General features: G+C 44.6%; 1 long non-coding RNA gene across 1 annotated transcript in view; it reads right to left on the bottom strand.

The window, feature by feature from the left end:
- Window positions 1-5,646: 5,646 nt before the first annotated feature.
- The window catches only part of LOC139045518 (uncharacterized), a 39,690-nt gene continuing 28,413 nt past the window's right edge, over window positions 5,647-16,923 (bottom strand). The window contains exon 3 of the long non-coding RNA XR_011503997.1: window positions 5,647-7,093. This is a non-coding gene — a long non-coding RNA (uncharacterized lncRNA). The remainder of the gene's footprint in view (window positions 7,094-16,923) is intronic.

The following is a 16,923-nucleotide window of genomic DNA, read 5'->3' as shown; positions in this document are numbered from 1 at the left end:
GATCAAGTGCAGACCCTGCCTTTCTTTGCAGCCTCTGTCTCTTGGAGTCTCTTGGCGTCAGTCCCCCATCTTCCTAAAAGCTGGTATCTGTTTCTTTCTCCAACTCTGGGCTAATTTTGCATTTGCCTTCACTAACGCTGAAGTGGAGTCTAAGCACCCTGCCTACGGTCTGAGCCAGATTAAAGAAAGCTGTTCTGGCTTTCCTGGCATTTTTCGCATTCTCTTAAGCCACCTCACCCTAGGCCTTGTACAAAAGCCAGCTGATAAGTGTATGAAGCCAGCCTTTGAAATGGTGCCAAGGTCACCTGGATCCCTTGCTGCTTCCCAGGAGCCAGTCGCAGGGCCAGCACTAAGCAGCAGCCCCGCCCACCAGCCTGACCTGGGCAGGGCCCGGCTGAGAGTGGAAATCTTTAGGAAGGAGGGGCCTGTCCCTGGTCAACCAGAGGCTGACTCAGAGCTGCTAATCCAGAATCCCAGTTCCACAACACGAAGAACACTCTGCTCGCCACCTGCTTGCCAGGATGACCCACCCCTCTTTCTGGCTGCCAGTGCTCACCTTTGTGGCAAGCACTCATTGGGTCATTCCCTTCAGCACTGGAGGAGGTTGGTGGTTGTGGTGACTCGAGGTCATTCAGAGACCTGCCTGCTCAGTCTCCTGTGTCCCTCCTGCCCTCTCGCTGCCGCTGGGAACAGGCTGAACTATTCCTGACACCTGAGTTGAGCAACACTGGAGGGAGACCATGCGAGAATCAGTGTGACCACGCTGGGCTCATCTTCCCTCCCCAAATGCACAGCAGATGGTCTCTAACCTCAGGTCCGCTTCCGTGGAAAGGCCAATGCCCCCAAGTCTCTGCATATTCTTGGGTGAGGGGATGAGAGTGAACTTCCATTCTTGGGATCACCTCTGCCCCCTAGTTTCTGCTTGCACTGGATTCTTTCCGTTTGAGTCACTTTGTCACCTGTGTGCACTTTCCCAGGTCTTCACCCAGATGTGGAACTCAGCCCCTTGCCTTGATTTCCACCAAAACCAAACCAAACACCGTGCAAGACCTTTGTGAGTGTAGCAGACAGACTCTGTCAAGGGCTGCTCAGGCCAAGGGGATTTATCCTGCAGCAGTGCACACAACTTCAAACGGAATTTCTGATCTTTAATGATCCTCTTTGAGGCCACCCCCACCCCCAGAGTTTTCTCACCAGCCAGACTACCCCACATTGCTAACCAAGCCCATGTTTCTCAAAAGTGTGGTTCCTGAATCAACTGGAAGAGAATTGCCAGTGGAGGCAGGGGCGGGGGAGCCTGTTGGGGGCGCAGTGTGTTTGTGTGTGTTTGTAAGAAAGAGAAAGGGGAGTCGTACTTTTGGACTGTGGTGGTTTTGGTTTTTTTTTCTCTTAGTGAGGAAGATTGGCCCTGAGCTAACATCTGTTGCCAACCCTCCTCTTTTTGCTTGAGGAAGATTGTTAGTGAGCTAACATTGTGCCAGTCTTCCTCTATTTTATATGTGGGATACTACCACAGCATAGCTTGATGAGTGGTGTGCAGGTCCTCGCCTGGGATCCGAACCTCAGAACCCCGGGCCGCTGAAACCAAGCGCTCCAACTTAACCACCATGCCACAGGGCTGGCCCCTGGATTTTGTTTTTTGTTGGGAGACTTGTTTGTAGGTGAACTTTTCCATTTGGGGATATTTTCCCATGCTGTTTACAGTGCCCGCTCACTAGAGTGACCTCTTAGGCCACATCCAAAAACCCAGAGCTGAAAGGAACAACACACCCCATCTAGTTGAGGGGTTTCAAGCATTTTGCTTGCATATCCCTCAACAGAATTTGAAAACATTAGGCACTCCCCTCAAACATTTTTTGTTGGTATCTAAGAATTTCCATCTTAAGTTTAAATTGCTGCAAAAGATTAAATTCCACTATGAATCTGAAATATTTTAACAGTTTAAACATTTTAAAATAACTAGTGTCACTCATTTAAATGTATCCTAATAGAATTGAAATGTTATAGCAATTGATATCCTCCATCACCCTTGTAAAAATACCATAAATGAGCTCTTCTTTAACAGTCAGAAATTTTACATTATTTCCTTTTCTCCTCAAAGTTATATTTCCATTTCTCTTCCCTTTAGAACTTTATCCTAATATAATATATATTTGCAATTAAAATCTTTTATTACTCCCCTTAACATATTTTTCTTAAAAGTTATGCATACTCATACTTAATTTGGGGGGGGCCTTTTCTGTTACCATAAAGCTCTAAAGCTGTGTTGTCCAATAGCATATAGCTGCTGGCCACATGTGGTTATTTAAATTTTTTTAATTAAATAAAATAAAAAATTCAGCTCCTCATTCACACTAGCCACATTTCACGTGCTCAATAGCCACCTGTGGCTTATGGAACCGTACTGGACAGAGCAAATAGAAAACATTTCCATCCTCACAGAAAGTTCTATTGAACAATCCTGGTCTACGGCATGAAAAGATTTCCTTCCAGGATTAGTTAGCATTACAAATAGCAGTAACACACCATTTGTCAAAATAACATAAATATGTCATATGTTTATTGAACATTTTGATATTACCCAAAAAGTAAATTTTTATAGGAAATGCCTTTCTTAAGGAGGTGGTTGGTGCTTTTTTTTCACGTAGCCATGGACGAATGTCACTTTCTCTAGAATGAGAGTGGGTTCCACACCAATTCTATCCTTCATTTTCACTTTTAAAAATATAAGTGCCTAGAAAACTTGCTCACAATGGAGAGTTTCTATTGTAGTGTTATTATTCAATTCTTTGAACTTTTTCTGAATGGTGTACCAAAAATCACACATAATGACAAGGTTATTTTTAGCGATCTATCATTTGATATTATTAAATGTTCATTAGTTTCTCCTCCACCTTTGTTGAAATTGTGGGATAATATCTGATTTGCAAAATGATTTGTAATCCAATCATTAGAATAATTCACTTTCTCAGCTCAAACCAATAATTCAAATTGTCTCTTTGATTAAAGTCTGGAAAGTTTTATGAATGGCAAGATGACGCGATGGACCACATTTTTCTTCTGAAAAAAAATGGGACAGAACCCTTATGAAAGAGGAGAGGGGAAAGGCAAACAGACCAAAAGCAGAGCTTTCTGGGGAGTCCAGTTTCAGCAAAGAGGACTCCTGGAAGTGAGTGTGTAGAAATTAACTTCTTTAATATTATCTGTCCAGTAACCCTTCAGAATGTCTTCACGGACCCCGGAATATGCGTCCCCAGTTTAAAGAGTGCTGCTTCGCAAATTCCAAGAGTTTCTCAACTCAGCTGTCACTATCCCCTCTCTTGGCCCCACCTTTTTTTATTCAAATACATGAATTTGGTCAACACAATTAAGGGCCGATTCTTATTTTCTCTCTACTTTCTTTCCAATATTTTATATCTAAAAAAGATATATATATATATCAGATAGTATATAATAATAATAAATTTATATATAAATATATGTAATATATAATAATTAAGCAAATACTTCTGTACCCACCACTCAAGAAGCCAAACAATGACATGTGGCCTCTAATATTTCAGTTTCCCTCCTTCCAGGCTCATGGAGATTGCACTTCCCCACTCCATTGAAGTTACTTGTGGCCATGTGACTTGCTCTGGCCAATGGAATGTGAGCAGAAGCAACACGTGCCACTTCTAAACAGCCTTTAAGAGCCAGTGCATGGTCTGTCATGTTCCCTTCCCCGCCACACTTACTAGAGACATGCAAATTGACGGGTGCCTCTTAGCTGGACCCAGAATGAATCTTGGTTGTATTTAAGCCACTGAGATTTCAGGGGTCATTTGTTACAGTAGCATAACTAACCCATCATAACTGAAACAGAAGTGTCTCTGAGACTTCATGGATATCCCTCAGCAATGGTATTCCCTTCTTTCTCCCCCAGAGATAGCCACTGTCCTTGCATCTCTTAAAGGTTTTACTATATATTTATACCCCTAAATAATATTTTTTATGTGTTTTTGAACTCTATAGATATGAAATCATATTTTTTTAAAGTTTTGTCTGTGAGATTCTTTGATACTATGAATATACCACAATTTATTTATCCATTCTACTTTTCATAAACATTTCAGTTGGGTCTTTTGCTGTTATAAATAATTCCGCTCTGAACATGCCTGTACACACCTGCTGGGATGGAAGTATGAAATTTTCTGTGGAGCGGCAGTTCTCAAGGTGTGGTCTGGAGACCTCTGGGAGTCCCCGAGACCCTCTCAGGGGAGTCTGTGAAGTCAAAACTATTTTCATAATAATACTAAGATGTTATTTGCCTTTTTCACCCTCATTCTTTCACAAGTGAACCGTGGAGTTTTCCACCAGCTACAGGACATGAGATATTGCAACATGCTGAAGCAGAGGCTGATATGAGAATCCAGCTGTCTTCTATTAAGTCAGATTTGCAAGACTATAAAACAGTGCCACGCTTCCCACTATGTTGTTTTGTTTTGGAAAATATAGTTATTTTTCATAAAAGTTATTTATGTTAGTATGTAATGAGTTTATTATTGTTCCTTTTAAATGAATTAATAATGTTTTTGAATTCTTAGTTTTAATTTCGAATGTGGTAAATATTGGTTGATATAATTCACCTAAGCAAAGTTATTTGGGGAAATCAATAACATTTCAGAGTGAAGAGGGGTCCTGGGACCAAAAGTCTCGAGAACTGCTGCTCTAGGATATGTAACTAGGAATGGAACTGCTGCGCTGTAGATTTTTCACGTCTTCGACTTTCCTGTATAACACAGTAAGTTTTCCCAAGTGGTTGTACCAATTCACCCTCCCACCAGCAACACGGGAGAGTTCCTACAGCAGTATAGACGCCCCACCTTCTCAGAAAGCTTTGTGAAGGGGCTGGGTTTAAGAAGCATCCTTTTCTCCTGCCTGCCCTTGCCCAACACAGGTTTTCCAGGTGGGCTTCCCAGGTGACCAGATTCACAGTCCACTTCCTGAGATGAGGGGGCTCCTATGGTTCTGGGGGCCACAGCAAGGCTCTGAAGCCAAAGTGATGGTGAAATGCTCCAAACCCACTGGGGACAGCTTTGGGTTGGGGTTCTGGAAAGGAGAATGAGTTATTGCAGATGATGGTCTGTTTATCCACTTTGGGTCTCGTTGGAATCATGTCGATTTTAGACCTTTTTGCAATTAAAAGTATGCAGCTACTTTCCCCCTCCTCGTCAAGGCCCCTTGGTCCTCCCTCAGAGCTTTCCTTCCCCGGGTTCACCTTGCTGGAACCGTCAGCTAGGGCAGATTTTCTGCACATCTAGACCCTTTATCCTCTCCAGCCTAAAAAAAAAGCCCTGAAGAGGCCATCATTGGCCCTCTGGCTTTCATGGGCTGAAAAGGAGCTTCCCAAGAGAAAAAGTAAGGTCCCAGCCCTCTCCTGGAAGAGGGAATGTAGAAGGCCTGATCCAGCCTTAGAAACACAAAGAGATAGAGATGACTTTTGCATTCCATTATTCCAGAGCATTCTCAGGCAGGAACCATAAACAGTTATAATACCCCTTCTTTGAAAACAAACATACACACCTGGGAATAATTGTACTCACAGGAAGTTGGCCAATCGTGTGCACAACAGCCTGGAAGAATAAAAAAACCCCTGATTTTCAGAAACATGTTTACTTCAGAGCAGGATTTTTACTGGGAAAAGTGCTGCTGGGTTGTGTCTGCTCCCTTCGATGCCCTTGTCCCTCCGCCCTTCCCACAAATCCCCCACTTCTGTCACAAGTTGGCAGAAACTTGCTGTTCCTCAGGCCTGGGCAGCCAGCCAGAGCCCTCCCATTTTCCAGAGAGCTTCTCTTCTATTTCGAAGCAGAGTTGTTTAAAACCGGATGCCCCAGGGAGCCCGGGCTCCTCGCCCTTGAACTTCCCCTCCCTAAGCCCTGACCCCACGGAGCAGGCCCCTCCTCCCTTCACTGTTCTTGACTTTAGAGCCCAACAGTGTGATGGCAGCCAACATCCTTCTGTGAGGCAGGCAGGCGCAGGCTCCAGGCCAAGGTGGGGAAGCTGCCAGAGGAAATGAGGCTCCCAAAAGAGCTTTCAGCCACCTCTTCCCTCAGCCCCCTCGTTTCCTTCTCCCCCTGCCTCACTGTCCTAGAATGCCTAGGCCAGAAGAACCAGACCAGCTCACTTAGCCTGGTCCCTCATTCAGACAGGCCCAAACTTAAGCCATCACAGATCACCCGGGGATATTTCTAGTTGAAAAAACAACAGAAGGAGTGTCTACGGCTTTCATTTATGTAGTTCTAATAGACGGCTCTTTGGGCAGAAAGTGTTCATTCGTTCATACTTTCATTCATTTATTCATTTTCTATTCAACAAGGTATCTACTACATACCAGCTACTGTTCACTGTACTGTACCCTTGTGGATCTCATGTACTGACGGATGTTGGGAATTTAATACAAGGAAGGAAGGAACAGGAAGTCGTTGGAAGTAGGATAATAAAGAAAGTAATTAGAAGGCTGCTCAGTCCCAGAGAATGACAATATCCTTTGACTCTGTTGCAATCCCTTAGTACATCCAGGACTCAAGCCAGATCTGGCAGGCAGGAGGGTCAGCACACCAGCCAAGAGTGTAACAGCAAGTGGAAATGGGACATTGAAGACGTGGCTTTGGATTTCTCTAACACACTTGTGGGAGGAGGTGGGCCATCTGAAGCTTCAGAGGGCTGGGCCCTGGACCCAGCACAGCAGACCCCTCTGCTCACGTCTGGGGAGCAGCTGGCAGTCAGAAGGTCTCCCTCAGGCTGGGAGAGGAGCCACGGCCTCCTTGCCTGGGGCTGCTATTCTCTCTGTTGCAGGAGTTGTGACAATGTTATACCCACAAGCAACCCAAGACAGAGGGGGAGGACCCAGGAAGAGACCACCACTGCCTTCCTCAAGAACTGTAGTGACATCCACGTCTTTGCAAACCAAATTCCATTTCCCCCCCGTGAACTAGTCATTTGTGTGGGGAGGCTTTACCGCTGCTCCTGATGGACTGTTTCTTCGGCAAGGCCTCCAACATTTTGCTTTCAGTTTCTCTGCTTCCAGCTGATCTGCCGCATGGATAGTGATCTGTAAATACACATTCATTGATTCAATGAACATACACTGGGTGGCAACCATGGGCCAGGCCCTGCACAGGGCACTGAGGATGTACTTTTGGAGGAGAGGCCCAAGTCCTGCCCTGAGGGCTGTAATGGGAAAGGCAGGGATGACCAGGAAGGGCACCCACCTAAGAAATGCTCTCCTGGAGGGAGAGTGAGCTGAGGGCTCTGGGGGCAGATGAGAGGGCAGTCCTGACTCCACAATGGGCGGCCTCGAGAGTTCATTGAGTGTTGGTTGCACTGTGCTGGGCACTGGGATCTCAAAGGGCTTAACTCAGAAGGGACAGTGAGCTCATTTGAGATGAATAAATAGAAGTCTCCAAGGCAGGTGCCTGATGAGGAGAGAGTGGGGGAGTTTTACAGTCAGAGTGAACAGGCTATGCAAAGGCTCAGGGGTGGGAAAGGGCAAGGGTCAGGGCAGAGCCAATGAGTGGTTCCCATGGTCGGAGCCTGAGAGTGAGGCTGGGGAGGTGGCCTGATTGGAGAAGAGCTTGGGACTGGCGGGTGGAGAGGCAGGAGGGCGTGGAGGCCGTGCCAAGCAGAGTTTGGACTTTATCCTGTAATAAGCGAGATGGAACTATGGAAGGTTTTTAAAGCTGGGCATGACATGATCAGATCTGAGAGATACACTCACACACATGCATACATATATTTATATATCACACATGCACATTGACAAATAAAAATGGCAAGCAATAGGATATATTGGAGAATATGAGGAAGCCATTTGGTATAAACCTAATTCAGCCTGACCTTTTTTTCCAAAAGGGCCTGACCGAGGCCGTTGAGCGTACATTGTATATCTGCTTTAGATTTTCCCTATGGCAAGAACAAAGGCCCTTGAGGTAAAGGTGCAACTTCCCTCCCCCTCCCAACTTTGGCATCTCCTTAAGGATTAAGCATCCTTCCTTAGGCTAGGAACTGATTGCTGCGCTCACCTGTGACCGCCCAGCTCCAGACGATAGACTCGCCTCCTGCTATGCCCACCAAGATAGCAGACCCACTACCTGCTGTGTCCATCGAGCGCTGTGCCGACAGGGCAATCTTGTGACTATTGTGGGAGGGACATTTCAATCATATGTAAAGCACCCTCTTTGCAGGTATATAACCACTCTGTACACCTCATTTCTTTGGTGCCCTTTCTTCCTTTGGGAAGAAAGGCCCCGGGGCCATGGTCCTCAGATTTCAGCTCAGAATAAACACACCCAAATTTTCATTTACAGATTGGTTATGGATTATTTTCGTCGAGAACATTATATACACAGATAGCTTACCTATAAAATAAAATCAATTAAACTATCTAAATATTCTAAACATATACATACACACTCTAAATACATATGTATATATATATTTCACCCGTATAAACCTAGATAAATCAGTTACTATGCTTTTCTTCCTCTATTTAGCTTCCCTCTCAGTCAGAGGCCCACACATTGCCCAGGAGAATTATGATTTTCTCAGCAGAAATATAAAGAGAAAAAGTTAATATTCAGTTAGAGCTTTTTCCCTTTCTTCTAAATGATGCTCTTGACAATCCATAGGCAAGGCTCCAGGAGAGCAAATTTGAAAGAGAGGGGTGGACAGGTGACATCTCTCCCATGGGCATCTTCTGCTCCTCCACCAGCGGCTGGGTGATGGCACAAAAGGAGGCTGGAGATGCAGGCCCGGCTGTGGGGCAGAGGGGTCCAAGCGAAAGGCTGCCAGCACTAGGGGGATGTTGAGTGCTAGGGGTACTAGGATGTTGAGTACTAGAGGGCGGTGCAGAGAAAATGACGCCCACAGGTGCGGCCCATTCCTCGTCTTCCCTTGAGCAGATCTCCATGCCTGGGCAAAGGTGTTTGCATCTCTGTGGGGCTAAGTTACCCATCAATAGCTGACTGATCGCTGCGGCAGTCACACTGCAGAGGGAGGGGCACCTGGGTCCACCCAAACTGGCTGAATCGAGAGTCTAGGAGAGCCCTCGCTCTCCCTACTCCAAAAGTACCCCAGAAGCATAGTCCCTGACACCCCACACAAGAGGGGGAAGGCGGTGGGGAAGGGGACGCTGAATACATACTGCATAGCACTATTTTTTAAGAAGACTTAGAAAACCCACTCAATCAGATTTTTTTTTAATTTGATAAAGAAATCAGGAGTAAGGAGAAAATAAAGAAGTAGAAGAAAGGAGATTAATGTAGAAGGAAAGTTAGTATTCAGTGATTTATACTGATCTTATAAAACTACCACAAGTAGGATATGAATTCGACTCTGAGCTTCCCATGGTTCAAAGCAAAAACGAAAATGTGAAAGTTATGAAATTGACAATGTATGAAAGAGAAAAGAAAACCAGTTCCTCAGTAATAGCTCCCCTTTCCTTGTTCGGAGACCGAGTGACATGTTCCTCCGAGTTCGCACACAGAAGTCTCCGGTTCCTCAACAGCTTCTCAGCCATCTATCCAGCAGTAAGCCTTCTACAGCCATTTCCAGAGGTCCCTGTGGGTGAAACTCCAAAGCTCAGTGTAGGAAGAGCGGTTCTATGAGGTGACAGAGGAGGAAGGGCAAATCCGTCAACCCCTGGGAGTAAACTTAACCTGATTTGGACCCAAGAATAAGCTCTACATTGTCTAAAGAGAGGACTGCATATCCTTCAGGCAATCCTCCATGAATATTTGTTAGAAGTTGAGTCGTACGTAGTTCAAAGTTATATTATTTGAAAAAATCCAGCTGAATAATTTTCTATTATTGATTAAAGGCAGATCAGTAATCTTAAAAATTGATCTAATATGTCCAAAGACATACTAGAAAGTATTAACAATGATTAACAATTATTTTCTATATCATAATTTTCATGATCTGACCAATCTTTGTAATACCACAGTTAAATTTAAAAAATCAGTAACAAAATATGATGTACAGCCTGAAACACTGAGGAAAAAAATAAAGGATATAAAATATTAACTGGTTACTTCTACACAGAAGACTATATATAGGAACTGTCCACGAACTGCAGGGGACCCCCGGGGAGGTTGAGAAATACGGCAGATTGCAGACAGTGTAGTGTCCAAATTTTCTATATTACTTTTGTTATCAGGAAAATATTTATAAAAATCGATTTGTCAGGAGCTCCCTTGTGGCACCTGTTATGAGAATTAAGGACCTGACCATGACTCTCTCCTGAACAATGGCAATCTCATCTCTTTTCAAAGGTGGGCTGGGACAATACTATTAAAGGAATGGTTTTTCTCAGAAAATACTTCCGGGACCAATCCAGACCACAAACAAATGAGAAGTCAAAATCTCAAATTTTCACCCAGAAAATATTGGCCTCGTTGAAGTTGGCCTAAAATTTCTTCCTACTGGGAGTTACCAACTGTCCACAGAGCCATAGAGCTCAACCACGCATTCATGAAGTGTTTAAATCTGAGAATTATGGTTTCCATTGAAAGACAGCTTTCACTTTAAATTCATAATCACAAACTTCAGATGGGTGCCCAACACTGTCCTGCAGCATGACTGCCTCTGTTCTAGCAAGCTCTTCTTCCCCATTGTGGCCGCTGTGAGAATGCCTCACAGAGAGCGTTACCAAAGCCCCAGTCACTGTGCTCTGAAATTCATGACTGTGTGGACACTAAGGCCACCTTCTCATGGCCTGTTTCCAGCCAATGGCTGAGCTCAGAAGGGATAACAAGTCAAGCTTGTTCCAAGGAACCAGGGGACTCCTCTGACGGCTGACTTTGGCTCCCCCTTGGTCTTGCCAAACCGTCTCTAAACTTCACGATAATCTAGCACGCTTCCACCCAACCCTCCTGAGAGCTCTCCCAACCTCCCCATTTTTTTGCGCACACAGTTCCACTAATAAAATCCTTGTATGTTTATTCCCTTCTTGGCATCTGCTTCTTGCAGGACCTGGACCAACACACCACTGGCTCTTTCCTCGCCTCTCCTGCCTTCTCAAGAACTCCCTTCTCTTCCCCCTTCCAGCTGATGACCTGGCCCGCTGCTTCATTGAGACAATGGAAGGCATTGGATGGAGCCTAAATCGACCAGCATCTCCTCCTTCTATGCTAACACTCAGAGAGGAAGTGTCTCTCCTCCTGTCAAAGCTCTGCCTTTCCAAGGGTGCCCAGGATCTCCCTCCTTCTCTCCCCAAGGAAATCTTCACTCCTTCAGATCTCTCCTCCCTCTCCTGTGACACCAATCTCTCCCTCACTCTCTGCTGTCCTGCCTCCTCAATCCTTCCAGCTGTCACTTTATCCTTTACTCTTCTCCAAAATCAAATTTTTAAGAGGTATTTACACATCTTGTCTCCATTTAGTCACTTCCCATTCACTCTTAACCCACTTCATTTTAACTGAAGCAACCATACTCCAGTGCTCTTCCCAAGGGAAAAATGACCTCCATGCTGGCAAATCCGTGGAACATTCTCCCATCTTCATCCCACTCAGCTGTTCAGTAGCATTTGGCACAGTTGACCATTTCTTCATTCTTTAAACTTTATTCTCATTTGACTGACACCATAGACTCCTGATTTTCCTCCCACCTCACTGGCTACTCCTTCTCAGTCTCTTTTCCTGACTCTTCCTCCTTTGCCAAATATCCAAATGTGGGTGTCTTGCAAGGCTCTCAGCTCTTTCCTTTACCCTTCTAAGTGAGCTCATTGACTCCCTTGGCTTTCAATATCACAGATATGCATGTGACTGTCAACTCTATATCTCCAGCTCTTGCATTTCCCCTGATCTTCAGACTTGTTACAGCTGTCTGCCTACTCCACGTCTCCACTCAGATGTCTAATGGGCATCTCAAATTTAACAGGTCAAGAGCTTTTGATTTCTCTCCCCAAATATGCTCCTCCCCAGCCTTCCCCTTCTCAGTAAATGGCACCACCATCCCCTCTGGTCGCATAAGCCGGAGATCTGGAGGTCACCCCTAATTCCTCCCTCTTCATATTTAACCCATCTGTCAATCCTTCCTCAGAAATACATCTCAAGTCCACCTACATCTCTTCATCTTCACTGCCCCCTGCCTGGCCCACGCTGCATCATTTCTCACTTGGTGTATTAGTTTGCCAGGGCCACCATAACAAAGCACCACAGATTGAGTGGCTTAAACAACAGAAATTTATTTTCTCACAATTCTGGAATCTAGAAGTCTGAGATCAAGGTGTCAGCAGAGTTAGTTTCTTTAGAGGCCTCTCTCCTGGGCTTGTAGATGCCATCTTCTCCCTGTCTTCACACAGTCTTTTCCTCTGTGCGTGTCTGTGTCCTAATATCCTCTTCTTATAGAGACACTTATCATATTTGATTAGGGCCCACCTTAATGACCTCATTTCACCTTATGACCTCTTTAAAGGCCCCATCTCCAAATACACTCACATTCTGAGGTACTGGGGGTTAGGACTTCAACATATGAAATTTAGGGGGACAGAATTCAACCAATATCATTTGGACCACTACAAGAGTAATGGGGAATGCAAAAGTCTTAAAACTGGTCTCCCCACTTTCATCCTTGCCCTTCTCCAATGCACTTTCCACACAGAACCTAGAGTGAATTTTTAAAAACATAAATCTTTTTATGCTACTCCTCTCTCAAGTCCTTTAGCGCCTTCCTATTGCATTTAGAACAAAACCCAAACTCCTTGCCATGTACCATCTGGCTCCAGTCTGTCCCACCAATTTCATCTCTTGTTCCTCTCCTCCTCAGTCACCACGCTGCCGTCACACCCAACTTCTTTCAGTTCCTAGGAAAATCCAAGCCTTGTGATGGCTCAGAGGCTTTGCACACAGGATGTGTTTGCCTGAAAGTTCCTTCCTGCTGCATGTAGCACGGTTGTCTCCTCCTTACTCTTCATGTCTCAGGTTAAATGTCTCCCCACCCCTGTTATTGTCTATGACAGCACCGTATACGTGTCCCTCATAACACTTATATATGATCCTTCATCCTTTTGTCTGGTTATCTATTTATTGCCTGTGTTCTATTTCTCCTACTAAGATGCAAGCTTCAAGAGGGCAAGGACTTTGTCTTCTTTTTCATGGCTATATCTCTAGCACCCAGAAGAGTGCCTGGCATATTATAGGTGCTCTGTAAATACAGGCTGAATGAATGAATGATCATGCCAGAATAAACTATGTGGAAAATGTACCCACAAGGAACTGAATGATTTGACCTGTTGCATAATATTATTGGGTACATGTTAATTAAATTTCAAAGACTTCTGCCAAAATGACTGTTGTGTTTTTAGAATAGTTGTTCTTGGGCCTTCCTTTCTGGCAATAGTTGAGGAGCAGGAGCAACTTCCTGTTGAAACCACTTCCGGTTCTCCACCATTAAATCATTTCATCAGTGGAGGAGAGCACACCCCTTATTGTCCAGGGCAGGATCGCCTGGCCAGTAGAGTGCCACATTAGAGTGTAACAGACTGTAGCATCGACACACCCAGGTTTGAATTCCATCTCTGCTATTATGAGCTGCGCGGCCTTGTGAGGTCCAAACTCTCTGAGCCTTTCTGTCTTCATAGGGAGGTTGGAGAGAAAAGTATCTACCTCTCAGGAATGTTCTGAAATTAAATGATGTGACTTATAGGAAGTGCCTTACATAGTTCTCGACACACGGTGAATGTTAGTAAGTGGTAGCCATCATTATGAATCCAGGAAGCAACGATGCAGGACTTTGGAGCAGACTCATGGATATGAAGAAGAAGAGATATATTAAACACATGATTATGAGATTACACTGATAGAATTTGTAATTTTGTGGATTGGGTGTGAGAGATGCGGCAACATTAATTGAACAGGACTTGAAATTTCTACCTGGATGATTAGATGGGCAGTCATGACAGGAACAAACCCTTCCATGCAAAAGCTGCTGTGTAGAATAACTCTACGAATTATTCTGAATTCTATTTTTAGCTCTGGATATCCTTAAAATGGGATTCACCTGTATTTAAGGATTCCTTGTGAGACCTGTTTAGCTCCTGGCCAGTGGAAGAAATCTCAAGCTATGGGGAAAGCCTGGAGTATTTCTCTTTTTGTGTACTTATAAGTTTTGTTCATCACCTGGCCATTCCTCTCGAATATGACCGAATCTTTCCATTTCCCTGGCACTGGAAGGGGAAAGCCTCCTCCTGGGGTGGAGCCCAACTCCAGCCGTCTTCCTCTGGTTAGAGTTAGGCTCCGGCCCTTTGGAGGGCTTTGTAGGGGTCCTGTGTTGTCCAGGCCTCTCAGACATGTGCAGACTGAAATCATGCACTGAGAAAAGCCCAGAAAGGGGTGTCCCTGTGAGCTGGAAACCTAGATCCTGCTGAAACCAGATTAGCAGCCACGAGGCAGTCCCTCAAGTTTAGGGAGGGTGGGTGCTGTTTTATGTTTTATTGGTTACTGAAAGAAAAGGTGGAGGGGAGAGGAATCATCAGCAAAGCTTTCATACAATAGGCCACAATCACCACGGCCCTTGGCAAGGGGGGCAGAGGTGAACCATAACTGTCACATCAAAAGTCAACCCCTCTTTTATCTTCCAGCCCAATCCCGAGCCGCGAATTTTAAAATTGCAACAAGAAGGGCTTAGTGTAAACAAGTGTTAAATAAATTAAATTACAGAATTAAAAAAACCTAAGCATGTCTAATTACATATCCCAGAGAAACGAATGCACATGTTCATCTAGAGATACGTGCAAGAATATGTAAAACAGCTTTATTCACAAAAACCAAAAAGTAGAAACATCCCAAATATCCATGAGTAGTAGAATGTATAGATAAAGTTTGGTTTATTCATGTAGAGAAATACTACACAACGTGAAAAAAATGAACAATGGATGCATTCATCAACATGGATGAGTCTCATAGACATCAGATTGAATAAAAGAAATCAGACACAAAGTCGAATGTGGTAGACACACTCTACAGTGATGCCCAACAAGTCACATCCTTATATAGTCCCCTCCTTTTAACTGCATGTGGAGTCTGTGACTTGTGTCTAATAAATAGAATAAGGCAAAGGTGATGGGATGTCGCTTCCTTGATTACATTATGTTATATGTCACAAGTAATGGGACCTCACCCCCATGATCATGTTACTTCATATAAGCCTCTGTCTTTGTAAACTAGAGAGAGAGTTTCTCTCTTACTTCTGCGAAGTAAGTTGTCCTGTTGTGACAAGGCCAGTTGGAAGGAACTACAGGTGTTCTCTAGGAGCTGAGAGTGGCCTCAGCCACTCAGAACTAAGAATTTTAAAGTACGCTCATGATATTAATTTGATGATGAGGGTTTGATTATCCTTTGTGACCCACAATGCCTATGACACCGGTGCACTTTGGATGAGGCTCACTTGTGCATTTCTCCCTCTGGAAGCTCGGTGCTCCAGAACGTCACTTAGCTAGTGTGAGTGAACCTGGCCAACTGTGCAACAACTGCATTACAAGGGGACGTGATTGTTCTCTGCTGTCTTTGTGTCCACTTTCCATTAGGTATAGTCTATATTGTTGTGTATTCACATATTTGGGGATTCTGGAAGGTCTCCATTTGTCTCCTGCCTCCTGAAGTCGATCACCCAGACAGGCACCTTCCCTGCCCAGTCCCACTCCCCACCCCCAGCAGGGTTCCCTCTCCCATCCTTGCTGGAGCCTCTCCCTGCTCTGCTCCCAGCATGACAATGTCAGCCATATTCTTTGGTGGATCCTCTGACAGGCTAGCCTTGCCTGACTCTCCTTAAGTGGGTGCCAAGGAAGTGCTGCTCTTTCTCAGCCCTTTGTCGAGATAGTTATTCATCTTAGAATTTTCCTCCCCACTCCTCTGAAAGATTAACCCTCACCTTTTTATGAAGACGGGGTGATAAAGAAAGCTAGCTTGGGAGTATCAGCTCAGTTTCCTGGACAGGTGTGACTCTAGCCTTCCCGATTCCCAGGTGGGGGATGAGAGAAGAGAGGGAAGGAGTATCAGCTAGGCCCACACCCACACCACTGCTGTGGGCACAGCTCTTTACCCTAGAGGTATGAGCCCCAACATTTCAAAACACTCAGCACCCTCAGGGCAAGAATCTCGCCCTGTGATTCCCATAGTCAACCCTGGGCTCTGTCCCAGCGTGAGAGCAGAGATAGATCTACTGTAAAGCCAGCAAAGCTTTAAGTTCCAGGGCCACTCCTTGCACTGGCTCCTCCGTGGCTCTCAAAGAGTGCCAGCAATGGGTTCACATGGCCATATATTTTTGTCAATTTTGCAATATATCTGTAAGTGTGTGTGTGTGTATGTTTACAACATATATAGTATGTGTATATATATTATATAATATACAATATATAATATATGTTATATATATAATATATAGTATATATTGTGTATATATGGTGTATATATGCATATAGTAGATATATATATAGTGTGAAACTTTATATAATATTATACAAGTCACAAATTTTCCCTGTAATATGTATTATACCATACACACTATAAATAATAAAATGCACGTATATAAATATAATATATGTATCTCTAACAGCAATAGTTTAAGACTGCAGCCTCTTTCCACTCTCCCTCCTCCTCTGCCCTGTGTCCCAGGGGTCAGGCAGCTGTGGAGTGGCCGTGGGCATTTGGGGATCTGGCGAAGAAGAATCCGAGCTGAGGCTGCATCTGGTGTGGGTTTAGGGGATGTTGGTGGCACGTGCACCTGTGATTCAGGGATGGCCAGCCTCCACCATAGGAATGGCTTCGACAGTCCGCTCTGCCAGCTCACCCAACGTCTGAACGTGGAACCACAGAGGGCATTTGTGACACGAATGTGACCTGTGGCACCCAGCATCGGAACTATTCAGGTAATGGAGAAAAAACA

Source organism: Equus asinus, chromosome 6 (genome assembly GCF_041296235.1).
Source record: "Equus asinus isolate D_3611 breed Donkey chromosome 6, EquAss-T2T_v2, whole genome shotgun sequence".
NCBI lineage: Eukaryota > Metazoa > Chordata > Mammalia > Perissodactyla > Equidae > Equus > Equus asinus.
This window is presented reverse-complemented; position numbering and strand designations above follow the sequence as displayed.